Genomic DNA, 10,271 nt, shown 5'->3' with positions numbered 1-10,271 from the left:
AGTGAGACCATAGAGGCAGATGAGGCTCTGGGGGAGAACCAGGAAAGCTGGGGGCTGGATCCTGAAGGACAGGAAAAGTCACCAGGAGACAGAGCTGTGAGCAGGGCACTCTCCAACTTCACTTCCCTCAGGTACAAGGCAGCTCACAAAGCCCCTCCCTGTCCCCAAGGTCACTGGTGCCTGTCCAGCCCCTTGGGGAGGCAGGCAGAGATGACTGATGATTGATTATGCCCATTTCATGGGTGAGGAAACTGAGGCTCAGAAAGGTGGCAATATACGTCTCTGTCTCATCTCCGCTGCTAGAGGGAAGCTCCTCAGGTTCAAGGGCTGCCACTCCCATTGCTGTCTCCTCAGGGCTGGTGCTGTCGACTGAAAACAGGAGTGGGTGCTCATCATTGGGCTTCCAGCCCCAGCAGACCCCACATCCTCTTTTATAACAAACTTCTTGCAATATCTCTTTCCTCTAATGGAATGAAATTCATAAGTAAAATATCCTATTTATATAATCCTAATTTTGAAAAAAAATCAAGGTAATAATACCTTAACTGCCATGTAAAGAAGAAATGAAAGAAAGGTAATCTACTTTTTTATGATTTAATTTTTTATTGAGATATAATTGACATAAAACATTATATAAGTTTCAGATGTACAACATGATTTGTATTTGTATATACTGTGAAATGATCACCAAGATGTCTGGTTAACATCTAACACCATACATAGTTACAATTTTTTTCTTGTGATGAGAACCTTTAAGATCTGCTCTCTTAGTAACTTTTGAATATACACCACAGTATTATTAACTATAGTCACCATGCTGTACATTCCATCCCTATGACTTAGTTATTTTATAATTGGAAGCTTGCAGATATATTTTTTTCTGTCTCTCTTTCTTTTTTTTAACCCTGTAAATACATAGGCCGACTCTTGCAGAACAGGGCTTCTCAAATTGGAATGTGCATGGAAGTCACCTGGGGATCTTGTTAAAACGCAGACCCTGAACAGCAGGTCTGGGAAAGGACCTGAGAGTCTGCATCTCTAACCAGCTCCCAGGAGTTGCCCAGCAGCCGCTCCGCAGGCTGGAGAGGGATGGATGCCTCCTGTTCCCTGGGCCCACGCACCGCACAGGCCTTCCCTGTGGGGCCTCCGCCCAGGGCCGCCTCCTCCCCGGGCCCAACCAAGGGGCAGTTGTGTCGGGACCGCCCAGAACGAATGCTGCCCAGGAAAGCACCCGCCCTGCCGCCCGGCCTCCTTCCTGGCACTCACGTGGCTGGGCGCCCTCTGCCGAGACAGCAGTTCCCACGGGAGGAGCCCGCCCTGGGGAATGGGCCGCTGGGCAAGGAGGGAAGCCCCGGGAGTTGACGTCTGGAGGGGCGGGGTCTCCGCGTCGCCTGTCCTGCCGGCCCCACCCTCCTCCCTGCCGCACACAGCTTGAGCCTGTAAATCCCAGTGCACTGTTCCGTCGCCCTCCTCATTTCCTTTGTCCTCCGTCTCGGCTAGGCTCCTGCTGTGGAGAGCCCAGGTGAATCCAGCTGTTCCTTATGCTGAAACTCTGGCAGACAGCAGACAGGCAAACAGATACCTTTCATCTTTAAGCCAGTATTCTGTCCAAGGAGGGATGTGGGAGGGAACTCACTCTCAGCCTTTTGAGTGCCGATCAGGAAAGCTTCCTGGAGGAGGCAGGAGCCCAGCAGGGTGTGAGTGCTATGCAGGGATGCCCTGGACAGCCCTCTCTACCAGAGTCTGCATTTGGCCAGTGCCTGCTGATTTGGAGCACCAGTAGGGGTACTGCTGCTGTGAAGATTCCAGGAGACCCCATTTTAGAGGCCAGGGTATAGGAAAGAGAAGCCTGGGTTTGAAGCCCAGCTTTGCTGCTGACATGCTGTGTGCCTCCTGGAGCAAGCACTTTTCCTGTCTGGGCCACCATAAAAGGACGGGATCTGAGGAGCCCTAAAGCTGGTCCAGCTCTAAGGCCTGTAATCCTGTGGTGGCCAGTGAGGAAGACTCGTCCATCTCTGCAGCAAGGAGTCCAGGCAGCAGGCTTATGCAGGGCTGAAGCTGGTTCTGGACAAGGGGAGTGGGTCCTGGGGAGACTCTGAGGAGGTCTCGCCTTGGAGAGCTAGGCCAGACTGGTCCAGTTTCTGGGCTCTGCTGGAAGGCAGAGCATTAACCCATGGCAACAGGAATAATGACTGCCCCTCCCTCCCCTGAGGACCGAGCTCCATAGCTTACAAAGCACTTTTCTTGCCACCACCTCATTTGATCCTCCCAAACTTGTGTTACTGCCATTTGACAGGTAAGAAAACTGAGGCCCAGAGAAGCCAAGTCACTAGTGCAAAGTACCAGAACCAAGAAAACATCCCAGGACTTGAACCTAGTATCCCATATGTGTTTTTGGAAAAATTTCCTGGATCTCCTGGGTCTGAATTATCCAGGAAGTACAACTCTTCCAACCTTTGAACATGGGGCCCTAAATTTTCATCAGGATCCTTAACTTTGGATGTTAGAGCTCAAATGTAGCTCTCTCACTGTACAGATGGGGAAACTGAGGCTGCAGAGAGGAAGGGTCTTCCTCAATAACCAGATCAGTGCCTGGCCTCCACCTGCTAAGTTCTCAGATGAAGTTCCTGGGGCATTTACAGCTCCCTCTCCTCCTGGAGATCTGGAGGCCTGTGCTTGGGGACAGTGGGTAAGAAGGGTTTAGGACAAGAGTCCTCCAAACAAAGATAGAGCCTGACAGGAATGGGGAGGGGTTGTCTTAGAAGCTTTGCCTTTAGGCTTTATTTCCTAAGATGAAGATGTGTCACTAAAGGAAGGAGGAGATGGTGGTAGGTTTTAATTTGGTCTTGTTTTTTACTGTTTGCTTCCCAGGCAGAAGCTCAAGCCTTGATGCAGGGGTAGACAGCACTGAGCCGACCCCTGGCCAGCCGCTCCCATGCAGGCTCAAGGGCCGGATTTTGTCATGATTTTAGGGCTGAGCCTGTGTCAGGTGCAAATGGAGGTGGGAGTGTGTTTTCTGTGGCCCCAATCAGAGCCCAACCCACAACCAGGGTGGGGTTCTGTCTGGGCCTGGGTGGAGATCTTTGTCACTGGGCTTGGGTCCAGTTTATGACCAAGGTCAGGGCTCATCCCAGGATCAGGGGGCCTGGAAAAGCAGCCCTTGGTCCCTCCCAGAACAGACCCAGGAGGGTGAGTCAGGTAGCTGGGCTGGAAATCCATAGGCGTTCTTTAGGCTCCTGGGCTGGAGCAGTCTCCAGTGAAGGTGATGTTCAGGGGCTCTGGTCCACCATCAGGTGTGTCTTTAGGGGTGGTGGCCTACCATCTCCACCCAGCATTCTCCCACCAGACAACCTGCCCACCAGTCTCGGGACAGGGCTGACTCTCTCCTTCCTCCGGTCCTACTCCAGGCTCTGGAGTTTACGGAGGCGAGTGATGCGGGTCAGAGTCCTAACTCTCCTCGGGGCTTTGTTCAGAGGTATACTGGCCAACTGGCTAGCTGGGGAAAATAACCAAAAGCCCTTCACTGTGACTGATTTCAAGCTACCTATGCGATGTCATTCCATGCAGAGTTGGGAAGAGAATCATGGAATCCGCTCTCGCAAACAGGTAGGAAGTGGCTCCATCATACGTCTGGCTCTGTCCAGGATAGAACCACTGCCTTCCACAGGGCAGGTGGGGGCTGGGGTCTCACTAGCTCACAGGGTTACCTCATGCCTGCTGGTGTGAAGGTGATGGTGATTATGATTGGCCTTCTCTTATCAAAGGATGGCCCTTTAGTGGCTTCCCACTGATGGGAGTAAAATGCCAATTCTTTCCCCAGCTGACTGTAAGTTTATCTCCTCCCACTCCCAGCCCCTTGTGCTCCAGCTGTAGGCCACCTTTCTGTTCCACAAGCCCAGAAAGCTTGTTCCAGACTCAGGGTCTTGGAGTCCACCATTGCCCCAGATCTTCCCATGTTTGGCTTCAGCTTCAGCTCAGCATCCTCCCCTGACCTCCCCCTCTTAAGGGGCTCCCCCAGTTCTTCTCCCTCATATCCTCCTCATGTTTCCTGCCCCACAGTCTCCTTGTCTATTTGTGTGTTACTGGCTTGACTGTCTTCCCCACTAGACTGTAAACTCCTTGGGTAGGGACCTCATTCTCTACTGTATCTGGTACCTGGTTGGTGCTCAATAAATGAATAGATGTCTGTGCTTCTTTCCTCTTTGCTCTCCCTGGGTCATTGCTAACATCTTGCTTGAATATCCAGACCAGGTTTCTGCTCTATGCTGGGCTATAAAGGAAAGGAGCAGGCTCCCTTCTGGACTTAGCCAGAATGTGAAAGATGGACCGATGCCTTGTGACGTGCCCGTGGTGGTAGCAGCAGAAGCTGGTGGGTGATCGCAAGGGGCCTTGGGTCTGGCCAGTGTTGAAAGGTCCAGCTGACTCTAACTTAGATTTAGTTTTAATAAAGAAGGCAGCATCTCCTCCCAGCTTCATGCCATCATCACCACCAGGCTTCCTTACTGGGTGGCCTTTTGTTGGCTTTTGGCTGCCCTGTCCCCAAACCCCCTTTCTCTTTAGGGGAAGCCTCCACTACATTAGTTTCAGTGGACATCGTACTACTGAAGCTAAGGGGGCCAGAGACCCCTCCTCCCACTCCCTGGCAGATAGGACATGGGCACATGACCTGGGCTCTGTCAAGTGGATGCTTCAGCCCAGAGCTTTGAATCTTGAGTGAGTGATGCAAAGATGGGAGGGTTTAGAATTCACTCAGAAAGGTGGTGTTTGGTAGCAGTGGTCAGTGTGGTGTCTGATGGTGACAGTTGTGTCTGGGTGTCTTGTGGTGGGGCTTAGTTCGTCCAGTGCTGTCACTTCCTTGGTTCCTGCCCTTTATCTCAGCCTGGATTGCCAGGCTTTGTGTCTGTTCTGGGAACTCCGCAATAACTCTCTTTTCTTCGTAGGTCAGCCAGAGTCAAATTCTACTGCTTGTACCCAAATAGTCTTGTTGCCACCTACCTCCACCTCTAGACATTGTCATTATCACCATTTGCATTATTCTCAAGATGAAACATCCATCAATCTAGCCTCACAATCCTCACCAGACACCAGCTACATCTTGTGACCTCAAGCATCACCAGTTTTAAAAATCCTCAGGCTCTCAAACTGTATTTGTCAGGGTTCAGTGCAAGAAATAGAAACCCTCCCCTTGGTGTTTTTAGCAGGAAGGTATTTAATACAGGACAATCCTTGGAGAGTCAAATGAGCCACGCCTCTAGGAATGACTTCTAGAACCATATAGAACTGACCCACCTCTGGTGCTGTGAATTCCAGAACACACCCCTGAAAGTTTCAGTCCAGGGATCAGGAAGCTTCATGTAGGAAGCTGCTACCACTACGTTCTTCTCTGCCACTGCCTCTGGACAAGCAGTGGTTGGAGACCAGACACCAGGAACACCACTGCAGAAAACCCGCATGTTACTGTGACCTTGCTGGCCAGCAGAAACAGACAAAAGAGGGCAAGAAGAAAAAAACCAACAACCAAATCATAGTGTTTATTATGTGGCAGGTACTGGTCTATTATTTCTATTTTATAAATGAGAAAACTGAAGCATGGAAAGGACTCACTTGAGCCTTTCAAATCTTGCTCGAATGAATCTAATTGGTGGAGCCTGTTCTATATGTAAATACTGCAAGGGACAGAAATGTAGTTGTTAGCTTTCCAACTTTCCTGTCTAGGAAGGTAGGATGGAGGCTGAGAGTGCCCAGCCACAGGGTCTACCCCATAAATCATCACTACCACCGCCACCTCCCCATCAACGCTGTGATCTGCCACAACCATTAACCATCCCCTTAATTACTTTTCCACCATCAAGTCAGTTACCAGCCCCATCACCTCCTCCACCAGCATCAAGATCTGACACAGCCATCACCTTTTCCGTCACTTGATGACGTCACCATCAATGTCACTACCACCATTGCCATGATTACCCCCATTACCTCCATCCCCAGCGGCAAGGCGGTGTCGAGAGGCCAATGAGGTCGCTTCCTTGCCTTGGTGCTCCCAGAGGTAATTTCTTAATGAGATGCTTGTTCTCTGAGCTATTAGTTACTCCACATGAATAGGAAATCTTCCCAGGCTGTGATGAGGTCAGGATGGTTTATATACTGGAGGGGTCTACGGCTGTGAATGTAGGTGAGAGTGTCCAAGACAGACCTCTGGGAGGCCATCCCCCTGCCTTTCTGGTGGAGAAAAGCAACGTAGGGATTAGGAGTGCTGGTAAGTTCTGTCTAGTTCAGCCTAGGCAAGTGACTTCATCTTTCTGGGTCTCAGTTTCTTCATCTGTAAAATGGGAACTATAAGAACTATCTTACAGAGGAATGTGGGGATTAGAGGCAACATAAATAAAACGGCACAGTGCTTAGCACTGAAGAGGCTCTCAAATGCAATTCACTAATATCTTTTATTTCCTTTATCAAACACTTATATAGAGCTCACTTTGTGCCAGGCACTGTTCTGAGTGCTTTACAAATTTCAGTTCATTAATTGAAACATCATAAGAACCCTAAGAGATAGGTATTACTATTGTTCCCATTTTACTGATGAGGAAACTGAGGACCAGAGAGGTTAAGTGGCTTACCCAAGGTTACACAGCTAGTCAGGGACGGAGCTGGTATTTTAGTTCAGGGAGTCCAGCTCAAGTCTGAGCTCTTGACCCTGGTACTCTCTGGTAGCGTCTTCCCCTCTTTTCTGGAAAGCTCCCCACCTGCCTCATCCCAGTTGGAGAAGACCCTGCTCTTTTTGTCCAGCAATTGGAAAGAGGCTTCCAGAAGCCACTGTGTCCAGTCTCTTGTCTTGGCACAGAAATGCCCCCATTCACCTTGTCCAGGGCCTCCCAGCCCTCCCAGCCAGGAAGTCCTTCCTGTTGTCTGATTTGAATTTGGGCTGAGGCAGCAGTTTCCAGGGAGGAAGCTCCTCGGCTGGGATATCTCATAGCAGAGTCCTCAGGAGATGTGGAGGAGGGAGGGTCTTGACCCCAGGCTCTCAATGAGTGGCATGGGGGTGAGAGGTCCTGAGTGGGAGCAGGGCTCTGGGGCAGGCCTCCCTGTGAGCTGCTTGTTTTCCCCGCCATCTGTCCACAACAGCCGGTCCCTCACCAAGACTCCTCCCAAGTTTCTGCATGTCTCACCCAGGTCCTGCCATGTTCTCTGGGCCCCCTCTTCTCGGTCCCCATCCTCTTTGCCCTCTCGATGTCCGACATCACTGCCTGCTCCCTGAATTCCACCTGGGCTCCCCACCCCGCAACCCTCTCAGTCTCTTCTTCCTCTCACCCCGTCATGGTGGGGCCCCTCGGGGAGCTGGCACCAGATCCCATGACACCACGGCCTCAGCACGTCCCCAGCCCACCACCTCTTCTTTCCCAAATTTGGCCTCCATCCTAGCCAGGGGCCCAAACCTGAAAGAAAGCTGGATGTCTCCCTGGATTTGCCCCTTTCTCCTCCCTCCACGCTCTCTCCCAGCCGCTTAACAGTGAGTGAGCACTCACTGCACACCAGGCTGAGGAGCACCCCGAGCTGGGGCTGACCAAGGTGGCTTCCTGGACACATACAAACACTCCTGAAGTTTCCACAAATACGGGGATGGGCAAGAGGTTTGTAATAAGTCTGGATTTTCCACAGTTAAGCCTGGGTGAGGAGGGCCCCTCTGGAGGGGCCTGTGAGGGGCCTGCTCGTGGAGGCTGGGGGCACCACCCAGAACCCCTGTCAGGACTCAGGCACCCATTCCCCCAAAGCCACCTAGTACAAGATTATATCCCCTCCCTGGGGACAGGCTGTGTTTAGTGACTGGTCACCAGGAAGGCTCAGAGGCCTGGCCCCCTTGCCTCAGCTGGGTTAACTTTGAAGGGCTGTCCCAGCTCCTCGGGGAAGCCATTTCTGACACCCCTCCACCAACTAGGTGTGGCCTCCTGTTCCCTCATCCGTAGACTTCCTGTATTTTTCATTCACAGCCCTCACCCCACTTCGTAATTGTCTTCATTCTTTTGTTCAGTACCAGGAGTGCTCCAGGGCCCGATACAGCAGTGAACAGGAGGCAGAGTCCCTGCTCTAGACCAGAGACAGACGATAACACAAGTACCACATGATGGGAGGTGGTGACCCACGTCCTGGAAGAAAGTGGAGCAGAGCAAAGGATAGGAAGGAAGGAAGATGCTATTATTGAGTTGGTAACATTTGAACAGAGGCCTGTGTGAAGAAGGGAGAGAGGAAGCCAAAGAAACATCTGGGTGTGGAACATTCCAGGAGAGGGAATAGCAAGTGTAAGGGACCCTGAGGCAGGAATGTGCCCATGAACTTGAGAAACAGGGAGGCCAGCATGTCCAGAATGGAAGGAGCCAGGGTAGCTGAATGTGCTGGCCTCCTGGTTCCTTCACCCCACCTCGTCGGTGCCCTTGGGCAAGAGCCTGCCCTGTCCTGAGATTCAGGGCCTCCATTTGGGGCAGTGGGGGTGAGGGTCTCCTCGGCCACTGTGGGGCAGGTATGTTGAAGCTAAGTTGGGGCTCCCTGTCGTTCTCTTGCCTGACCCCTTAACCCAAGTTCTAACCATATTTGTATGTGTGATTACTTGATGTCTGTAAGCTCTCTAGGTGCAGGGCCAGGGCCTGCCTCATTCACCAGGAGACGCCCAGAGCCCAGCAATGTGCTGGTTTCTACAGGAGGCACTCAGTACATGTTGAATGAATGAGTGAAACCACTTTGCAAACTATAAAGCAGGGGTGAAGGGAAAGGCTGGACTCTGATGGTAGTAAAGTGACTGCTGTCTTCACAGGCAGAGGGAGCCGCACAGCAGGAGTCTAGCCGGTGTGTGACTGGGTGGGGGTGATCTGAGCAGCCTCCTCCCACCCACCCCACCCCAACCCCAGGACTTGGTAAGACTGAAAACAACATTAATAACAACAGTCATTTCATCCATGCTACTTCATTTAACCTGCACACAATTATGAAGTGGGTACTATCATTATTTCCATTGTAAAGATTTGGAAGTGGAGGCTTAGGGATTTTAAAGAATTTACCCCAGTTAAATAAATGGTGGGGCTGGGATTCAAACCCAAGGCTGTCTGAGGTCACGGTACACCAGAGGATTGGCAAAGACCCTCTCTTGCTCCTCTCCTCACCTTTGCACTTTCAAATCTTCCCCATCCCCACCTTGCCTTCTCCAAGCTCCTTACTCTGTCCTCAGCCACTTTGAGCAGGCATCTCTCAGAGCCTCAGCTTATCCATCTGTAAAATGGACACACTAATCCCTGCCCATAGTGAAGTTCCATGAGGATGAGGATATGCTCTGTACATTGTCAAGGGCTGGGTGAGGTGGGGCGGAGGCAGTGGAAGACACTGCAGCAACCTGCCCAAGGCCACTTCGTGGTGGCAGGTGAACAGGTCTCTGCCTCCCACCCCTGGGTTCCGGCAGGGCACTGTGGGTGAATGAGTGTGGGTGAGTGAGTGTGTGGGTGAGTGTGGGTGAATGAGTGTGGGTGAGTGAGTGTGTGGGTGAGTGTGAGTGCAGATCTGCCTCCAGGGGACTCCTGGAGGGCAAGAGAAGCCCCCTCTGCTTCCAATTGTAAGATTTCCGGTTCATTAAATAAAAAAGTAAAAAGGGCTACAGAACACAAGGTATATTTTAAATGCTTACATTTAACAAATGAGTGCTTTTAACACAGAGAATACAATGCAATATAATTGTGCTATTCACAAGATAATTACAGGATTTATAGAAAATATTAATTCATAGCTCACTGCGGGAGGTGTGGTCGGGTAATGAGACACAAGTTTAGATTTGCCTAATGAGCGGTCTGTGCTTCTCTCCCATCGTGTACCTTTGTCACTGCACTTATATCCTCTTTTGGGCATCCCAGTGGCCTAGAAGGCCCTACTCCACCTGCCCCTCCTCTTCCCCCAACCCAGCTCCTTCTCTGGCTTCTTTTCCGTGACTTGAATCTGGTCTTGCCCCAGGGCATTTGCCCTTGCTGCCCCCTCTGCCAGGGATCCTCCTTCCTCAGATATCTTCATGGATTACTCCCATTACATCTCTGGTTTCTATGCACAGCTCCCTTCTCAGGCCTTCCTGCATCATCCTGTTTTAAATTGCAAACCATCCCCACATTCCCTATTCCCCTTCCCATCTTTATTTTTCTCCCCAGAAGTTTTCTACATCTCATCACCTCTCTACCCCAAACACACACACACAAAATTGATTTATTGTCTACTGCATCCCTAAGCCTTCTAACAGCTGGACCATA

The sequence above is a fragment of the Vicugna pacos genome, chromosome 13 (assembly GCF_048564905.1).
Source record: "Vicugna pacos chromosome 13, VicPac4, whole genome shotgun sequence".
Lineage (NCBI taxonomy): Eukaryota > Metazoa > Chordata > Mammalia > Artiodactyla > Camelidae > Vicugna > Vicugna pacos.
This window is presented reverse-complemented; position numbering follows the sequence as displayed.